We start from the raw sequence: 9,666 nt of genomic DNA, 5'->3' as shown, positions 1-9,666 counted from the left end.
CAGTACTATAATAACTGGTACTATTAAACCAGTAAAAATTTAATCAATGTATATATATCAAAGCAAGACATTTCAGGGAAACAATAACTACAGCAGCACATATGCTCAATACCTAAGTCAATGTTATTGAGCTTAGCTAACAATAAATCAAATTTGCATAATCAATTCCTCTATTAAAAAAGAAACTGTTAACATTCAAATACAGAAGTACATACCACTTATACAATTTCTTTTGGCAATTTCTGTCTATTTGACTCTAGAATGTTCACTAGCTGGTATTTAAGGACATTGTCCCTTTATTTATGCTTAATGAAGAAAAATATTGTGAATGAAGTTGATCCCATAGCATTCCTCGAACAGCTCATGTTGCTGCTGTGTAGATTGTGGTTTAAAAAAGATTAACAATTCTTAATCTTAAGTGTGTTTAGGGTTTCTGAGGTCAGAAGACACGATGGTGGAGTAGGCAAGAATAGCTGAAGAATCAACCCTGGACTGAGTACACATAAATAGGTAGGTTTTTGGGTGCTGAGTTTTTCCTGAAGCATCATTTACCATTTCTTCTTCACAGTTCTCTGCACAACGAAAGATAGAGCATAGACAGAACAGATATGGGAAGGGTTAGAATGTGGCACAGAGAGATCTCACCATACAGCCTAGGGGACAGGCACAACTGCTGTACAGTCAGCGACCCAATATCTATGGCAAGATTGGAGAGGGAAGGGTATGAAGGAAGGTAGGGTCAAAACCAGATGGACAACCTAACAGTAAACAAACTCTTGCACTTACTGCACAGCCTTATATTTTGTGGAAAGTCTCTCGTGATCTGATTGTAGTGCTCATGAGGGCAATTAACTGCCCTAGAAATTCTGAAATGTTTCTGGTAGGGATGAACACAGAAAACTGATTATCTGGTATGACCTCCAAATCTCAGGATAGCTACTGGATGGAACATCCTGGGTCAGTCTTCCTACCTTCGAAACTGCCATGATCCCGTTAAGGACTGTTACTTTGAATGGTGGGAGGAAATGAAAGACTAGGGATGTGTCTCAGGTGGAATTACTCTGTATCTAGTCAGATATCTCAGGAATATAAGAGAACTTCATGAGACTGTTCACATATATCTTTCTTGAAAGTCCTTCCTACAAAATCACTTATTTCTAATGAAATATGTATGCATGAATCTAACAGCTGCAGATAGATCCTGTGCAATTGTTTAAATCCAAGCTTTTCTTCAGAAAACAACTTCCTTTTTTCCTAATCTTTGCTTTCAAAATTAATACCCTGCCCAATATCTATAAAGTGATGGATATCTTTTAGCCAACTAATAATTTGGTTTATAGTCTAGTAGAGACTCTTCAACTATTTCTGAAACCAATAGAGAGATGTGAATTTTCTTTTGGATGTGCTTTTTTTCTTGTTGACTCTAAAGGGAGTTGATTCCACTCCCTTGGATTAAATGCCTAGCTTTTAGACAGTTAAAATTAGGGTTTTTCTAAGCGATTTGACTACAAAGGTACCAGGATTCACTGAAGCAGTTCCTTCACAGTTCCTAAAATAAACTGCTGGTAGACACGATCACACTTCTAAAACTTAAGTAACTAAACATCTTCAAGTAAAAAAAAAAAAAGAGTAGTTTAATTAAAAAAATTACTATTAAAGAGTCATAGAAACACTTAAGTTTAAACTTGAGTTAACAGAAAAAGAAAAAAGAAAACTGATAATCTCTCAGTTTTCTTTGCAACAAAGCAAGCTAAAAGGTGTTTTCTTCACTTTTAGAAGAAAAACAATAAAATGAGAAGTTAAACTGGTGAAAAGAAAGAAAGGCTTAGTATGTTTTATCTTTTATAGAAGTTAGGACAAATTCAACACCACTAAAAATTCAGAGAGCTGTATGAAACCTAGCTTTATGAAGCCTAGCCTAGCATAATATACAAGAGCAACCCGCTGTAGACAGCTCTGGATAGCAGGCTGTAGGAACTGCACTCTGCTGCCTTGGGTTTATATGTTGCAGCACCTTTGACGCATGCAGAAGGTAGGTGGTCTGGGTATGAGTCCTGCTGCTTTTCTGGATGCCACCCATATCTGCACTGCCGTTTGCTCCCAACTGCGTTTGACCAGCACAACTACTGCTTTTCAATCTTCACTATAGAAAAGAGAAAAGAAAATAAGATGCATGTATTCAGACAAGATTGTAATACTAGCCAAGCCAAGAGACAGGTATCAGGAAAAGAATATTAGTGTTCCTCTTGTCTTTTGCTAAAGGACAAGAGAAAGGAGAGGTAGATGCAGTTTTACCTGAGCAGAGGATCAAGGCTGGAAAAGCAACACAAAATTGACTCTCTAGAGAACAGAATCAGATACACACAGATACACATATGGATTCTCTCTCTCCTTCCCCCCTGCCCCTCACCTGACTGCATACTTCTTTGGCCTCTCTCCAGCTGTAGCAAAAGGGAGAAGAAACAAGGGACTCCCAAATATGTCTGCAATGCCTGGTAAACCCACATCTGCTGAAATTGGCTGTACAAATTCTCCTGAATGTCAAGTGCCCTTTGAGCTCTAAGTCTTCAGACACATGCAGGAAAAGTCAAGCACATATGTGGATTGATGTTACTGTTGCCTAGCATACAGCTTCTCCTCTGTAAATGTCCCTGTCACAGCTGAGCTATCCTGTTCTTTGTCGGACAGTTGTCCGTGAGGAATGCTCTTGCTCAGAATCAATCCAGTTTGGATAACTAAAGACTCTGAGTTTAAGCAAAAAAACTGACGTAGGAGGAAAAGAAAAATTTAAATACAAACCCTCAAAATATTTCTGTTACCATGTAAGTAACCTTTGGTAACAAAATAAAATAGGGGAGAAAATATGGAAAATATATACAAAAACGAATTACAGAAGAATGCATTAACTTAAGTGTTTCCAGAGACAGAATAAATCCCTGGTGAGCAAACAGCAGAAAAAAAGCTACATCTTTTAGCTATAATCTTCTGCCTGCATTCTTGGGATGTGAGTTACAAATGCTTCCACCTGCCTGCCACTGAAGAGCCATTCTGCCCTCCTCATTTAGTATCATAATCTCTAAATGATATTTGGTGTATAGTTCAGCTCTTTACTGAATAAAGTAAATTTACCAAATAAAAGCAGATGAGGCAGTGTGCCAGAGTATAAGCCTTGTTATGATCCACATATCTTAATTGTCAGCCCACCCTCTGACTCTGGTTTGGACCATTCCAGATAACTCTTCCAAGGGCTGCTCATAAAAAAGCATTGTGCATCAGTCTGTCCCTCAACACCATCCCAGAAGTCTCAAGGAAATATATGTTCTCCTGTCACACCCTGGGTCATGCAACACCTACCCTGAGCTTCACTCACCCTGACAGGTAGCAGCAGAGCCCTCACACCATTTTAGAAATCTTGGAATTAATAGACACGTTTAGAGTAATATTTATTTCTTGGGGTCTCAAAGACACCAGTCAGCAGCCAGAAGGGATGCTGGGCCAGTTACTGTGCTGTGTGGAGGAAGTCAGTCTGATAGGCAGAGAGAGAGACTTACATCACAGGGGCATGAGTCAGCCCACGCAATTTTGGTGCTGTGGACTTTTCCCATTTGGCACCATGAGCATAGTCAGAGAAGACAACTACCATTTTCTTTCTTCCATTCTGAAGTCTGTTATTGATTCTTGTGTGTACACATGTTTTGAAAGGATGATTTGTCTGAACCTTGTCAGCAGAAGGGAAAAGTAATGAGCAGGTTGGATGAAGTGAAACTAGCACTGCAGCTAGGTAGCACACCCCTAACTAATGAAAGTGATTTACTACTTGCTTTGGTCGATTCTGTTCTCTCCAGGTGAATCTCTTGGGCTCTGTTGGAACGCTGAAGTGCTCTCTCACTTCAGGTCCAAGGGCACAAAAGGTTGAGCTAGTTGTAAGATATTTGGATATTTCACCTCTATCACTGCTGAAGGTAGATATTGGGAGTGATCGCTCTGACTGAAAAATTAAGCCTGCTTGCTGGTGAGCATATCTGCACTTCTTTTAAACATACCAACCTCCTACATAATATCCTCCTCCATCTCAGATTGCAGAAAGTACTGTAAAATTGCTACTTGCCAGGTTTTTGCTAGCAAAATGAAATAAGAATACATGAAAAAATAAGCTCTTTCCAGAAAAAATTTCACCAGTGTTCTGGCATTTTTTTTTATTTTATTTTATTTTAATGGTCACAGAATGAATAGCTTGATCTAGGATATTGTATTATCGTTTAGCATTGCTGGTTGTACTGTAATTTCTTGCATAATGCACTGTGTTAAAATGAGGAATTCATCTCTTACATTCATGTTACCCTGTTGCACTAGCAGATGTCCAGTTACAGCTGTGTATCCCCTCTGTGTTTCCTCTTCAAAAACATCCCAAGTCTTTCTGTTGCTATTACACTTCTTTCTAAACAGTGCAGTATCAAGAAACACACATCAGTAGAAGCTTTGACAAAGATTTCACTTTAGTCAGTTGTGAAGGTTGCTACTGTGAGACAAGTTAGTGACAGCTCTCTAGGAAGTGTGCCTTTGGGTTTATTGCTTCCAAAAGTGCTGGAAAGTGAGAAAACTAGTTAAATGCACTCAGATATTCTGTCTGTGCCAGGCTTTACATTCTGCCATACTTTAGTAATCAAAAATTTCCTGTAATATTTTAAATATCGCTTATTTGGAGTTTTTCAAAATGACTTTGCAACTTTGTGGGCAAATTTATTTGTTTCTGGAAGAGCAGAAATGGCTACAAAAATTGAAATAAGAATGTTATTTTATTTAGGTATTTCAAACATCTTTTGGTACCCAAGTTACCTCAAGATGATCTCTTTGTATTTTCCTGAAATATGTTTTAAAAATTTCAATATAACATAAGAAAATAATTTTTGGTCTCTGTTGATTAAAATCAACAAAATTTTCATAGTCTTTAGAAGTGGGGCTCAAATATATTTATTTCATTGTCATTAACATAAACCCTCAGGTATATCTAGGTATGAAGATTTCTGGTACAGAAAAAGGCTAAAGCAAAGAGGGGTAGAATTCTGCAATCATCTAAATATACATACATGCACATATTCTGATACCTGTTCTGTTCATGCAATTCAGAGTAATTTAATGCATTAATGAGAAAGGCAAGAATTTGCCCTGTGCTATGTCGATTCTTCATCTACTTGTGTTTGAAGCCTCACATAAAAGGTTCAATATTACTTTTAGCACTCGCAGACCCCAATGAATTGTTTTCTATCCACATCAAACCTGAGTCTGGAACTCACAATCAATTTTTATTAGGCTTTTGATCATGCATTTAAGTGATCCTGCTGGTTAGTATGAGGACTAAGGCATACAGTAGACACATTCCAAACCACATGTTCTCTATTTACTGTACAGCACAAAATATGCAGTCCAGGATTGTACAATATAGATAATTTAAGCCACATGTAGCTCAGTGAATGTAAAGCTTGGTGTATTTGATCTCAAAACCCAATTAGAGCAGTTTGTTTTCTTTGATCTGTGTGGAATGTTGTAGTATACACGTTATAAAACTGACTTCCAAAAGTTATTGGGGTAATAAACACTAATAATCCAGACATTTTGTATTCTTGAGTTCCAAAGAGAAAGTGCTTATAAGAGTTGCAACAGGTTGTTGAGGGCATAACTTTAAAAATGAACATAATTCCCACAGAATCCCTTGAAAAGGGAAATCGATTGGAGAGAAGAAGACGTGAGCATTCACAGCACCAACACCTTTGGAGATGAGTCTGCTTCCCCTGGAATTGCTCTGTGCTTGTTAGGACATCCAGACTGCAGTTTTACTTATTAATACACCACATAGGAAGCTGTGTTCTGAGCCTATACTCATGGAGAGCAATAAGGAGCTTGACTCTGAGGATATTTAGAAGACGGAGAAACAGAGGCAGGCAAGTGGCTTAGGATGACACAAGAATCTACATCTGCATCACTCACAAGTCTAGTTTTAGGGCTTGAACCATAGTACTTCCTCTCCCTGAAAAAGGAGGAAAGCCTCTTTTGGTTCTCAAAGAGCCAGTGTGAGTTGCCAAAGTATCTCATAGAAACCACTGGAAAAGGTCACCCTCAGCTCCTTCTGTATCACGGCATCTTTCAGGGCTGCTCCTGGCGTTGCAGTAGCTCTGGCCTAGAGAAGAGAAGACAACCTCCTCGCTTGACCCTAGATATAGCATGCTGTCTGGGTGACCTGGAAGAGATTGAGTGGAGCTGCTGTGAATGGCCTGATAGGCACCATCAATTTTTCAATCTATGTAGATGTTTTCTGAAATTCCGCTTTTATTAAAAAAAAAAAAAAAGAAAAAGGACCCTGAGGTGATTCCTGGTTTTGGTTTGTTTGTTTTTTTTTTTTTTTCTTTTTCTTTTCACTAAGAATGGTTTCCCTCTGAAAAAAACCACAAAAACCTAACGTACATAATTCTAGATGAAGCAGTCTGGAGAGCGCAGCAATAACTGAGATGCAGATCTGCTTAAAGTAGTGTCATAAAAATGATGACAGTTAAATGTGACAGCCTCCACAATTTTTAGAGGGCTGTCTTATGCAGAAAAAGATTTACAAATCCATGTGGTAGCTAGCACTCTTTGTATTTTTTTGTAGATGATTCATATAGTACTTACATACCCGTGATAGCTATATTATAAAAATGGTTTTGTATATATGCTTGGCACTTACAAATTGTAATGGAGAAAAGATGATTAATTGCACAGCAGAACTCTTTGACAATTTGCTGAACCTGTGTATCACTGACATAAATCTTTCTCCCAAGTGCCTTGACTATCATTAACTTGAAAAATCAGCCAAGCAAAAACCTTTATAAGTGGGTCTCATGGAAATAGAGACACATATTTTGTAGCTATGGTATGCAGCAGACATGTGGGAACAGGAGAATACATGAAGCAGGATAATGTCCTGCATATTTTATAGTAATCCTTCATTTCTTAGGGCTATTATTTATCTGGACCCTTGCATTATACTTAGTATGTCTTGTTTTGCTGGGCTATGGTGGTCTGGTATGTGGATTTTTGTCTCTCATGTGCAAGAATCCTGAAATAGAGCAGATGAACTAATTTCCTTCTGTGGCCTCAAAGAGTCCTATGCTCTCTCTGCTGCTCCTCAGGAATTCTGTATCCACAGGCTGCATTCACTTCCATCTGAATAGCAAATGCTAATTGCATTTGCTTCCTGCCTTTTCTGCACTTGAGATCCTCTGTTATACAAGAGGTTGGAAACCTTCAGCCCAAGACCTGAAGTATACATTCAAAGGATTTGAAGGAAGGGAAGGAAATGTTTTATGTTTTAAGAAATGTTTTATATTTTAAGTCTGTGTAAGTGCTGGAATAGAAGTTGCTCTCTAAAAAATGGCCAATTCGATAATGAATGCCCTAGTATTGAAAACCTGATTTTATATTTGGATAGACTTGTCTGGGCCAAACCTGTCTGAAATGAAAAGGACATCTGACATTGATAATCTGTGCATGAAAATGGACCAATTCAAATGAGTTAAATCATATTAATAATTCAGGTGAAAAAATCTAGCTGTAATTGCAGCATGTGCACCATTCAGAGAGACTCATAATATGATTTATTAATTGCATTTCTTCATGTGCAAGGACACCTGTATTCACTAGAATTGTTTAAATCTTGATTAATTTCTGTTTTCACATACCCTCCTGAACCATTTCACTTGAAAACAGAAAATAATTTTTGCTAAAAATGAAGTGGTTCACTGAGATGTAGAACAGAAGTTACGGTACGTTCAAGCTGTTTCAAGTATTTCAAGAAAATACTGTCTTTTTTTTGGAAACCTTAAAATAAACTTTCATCCAATCCATCTCAACTGAAAACTCAACATTAGGAGCCAAATCTTTTGGTATTGATTATTAATTGTTTACTTTTGATACAGCTCCATTAATGCCCTTCTGTAACACTGTATTTCCCTTTATTACTATCAGATCATTTTCTTGATCAGAGATTGCTCAGTACTACAGGTGCTTGTGGAAGGCAAACATTCTCACAAAGATCAATAAGAGCCCACTAAATTGTCTACATATGTAGGTGGAAAAACTAAAAGCTAACACGTTTTTCCTTTTCCATATAAATCCCCTGGATTCAAGACCACTTGCTTCCAGGGTGAGAGGAGACTGTCGTTTAAAACAGCAAGCATGTGTAACTAGTGCAGGATGTCAATATGCTGTTGCCAAGGCTTAAAAATATCACTATTTTCAGACATCATCCTTCCATCATGCGTGCAGCTTATTAAAAACAGTGACTTCTTAGTCTGTGTATTACAGAGTTTACTCACTTCTCATATACACCAAACAGCTGAGGTTTATATCTTTTTATTTTTGCTGGCATATCATGAGCAGAAACCTGGTAAGGGGGCTGGGTATCACTTCTATAGTATAGAGCATTAAGTAATTAGGGATATCTGATGGAAAAGACAGCATTACTTCAATGAAATTCACTTTATAATAAACAAGAGATTAATTATGTGTGCTTTTTTTATGGAGCATTTTTTTACAAAGCATATTTCCTGCCACTATGAATTAAATTTAGATTTAAAAAATCAAGCATAATGGAAAAGTATTATGAACATGAATATGCTTCCATTATTTCAACTGAAATAATCTGTAAGACTAGAAAGTTCAGATCATTGTAGCAGTTTATCATCAGAGGCAGTCAAGCACCACAACTCTCTTAGTGTAGATGTTATTTGACTTTTTTATCAAGATTCAGGTAGCAATTTTGTAGGTTTTTTTTCATCTGACCACGATCTGCAAACAAACATTTACTTCAGTACTCATCCAGTTCCACTTGTGAATCCCTTGTTTGTAACCAGTTATAGTCTGACTTTACAGTGAGAGAAGCTCTTTGTGTGGATGTACTGACCTGCAAATATCAAAAACCTCCCATGAGATCCAGCCTCCTAAACTTCTTACTACTTACCAGCACGTATCCTTTACAAAGCACAGTATGAACTTCACTTCCATCTGAGGCTGGTCTGCTCAGAGCTCCATCATCCCTCTTCAGCTTACAACATGACTGTAAGTTGTAGTCACAAACTCACTATCTACTGTGTAGGGTGAAATATTAAGACCCATCAGAAAAGTGCTGCTGCACATGGGCTATTACTAAATGTTAGATACAGTCTCATGTGCATCTTCAAAATCATAGCTGAGACATTTCAGAGACCTTGCTTTGCTTCCAACCCATTTTGTTATACCATACACTAGGATCTCTTTCCATTTTGGGATGTATAAATAATCATGTGAATGATTATTATTGATAAAATCTCACTATCACAAAATAGATTCAGCAACCTGCCAGTGCTGGATTACTAACAGCTAGAATAAAGCATTCACCTCTATGTTTATAAGTCTTAGAAAGAAACAGAGAGAGGAAAAAAAAAATACATAGAGAATAGAGAAAGAATGAGCCTGAAAAAATGCCCACATGCAATATAATAATAGATTTCTGTAGCATTTTTTCTTTGGGGTTTAGAGGACAAGAAACATAGCCTTTAACATGCAAGAAAGTCTATTGAAATCTATTGATTTTAGATAGCACCTAGGACTTAGAGTGACTTCAAACAGAGAGATTTGGAGCAGCTGGATTCAGGT

This window comes from Corapipo altera, unplaced genomic scaffold (assembly GCF_003945725.1).
Source record: "Corapipo altera isolate COAL_440 unplaced genomic scaffold, ASM394572v1 0, whole genome shotgun sequence".
Classification (NCBI taxonomy): domain Eukaryota; kingdom Metazoa; phylum Chordata; class Aves; order Passeriformes; family Pipridae; genus Corapipo; species Corapipo altera.
Note: the sequence above shows the minus strand (reverse complement) of the source record.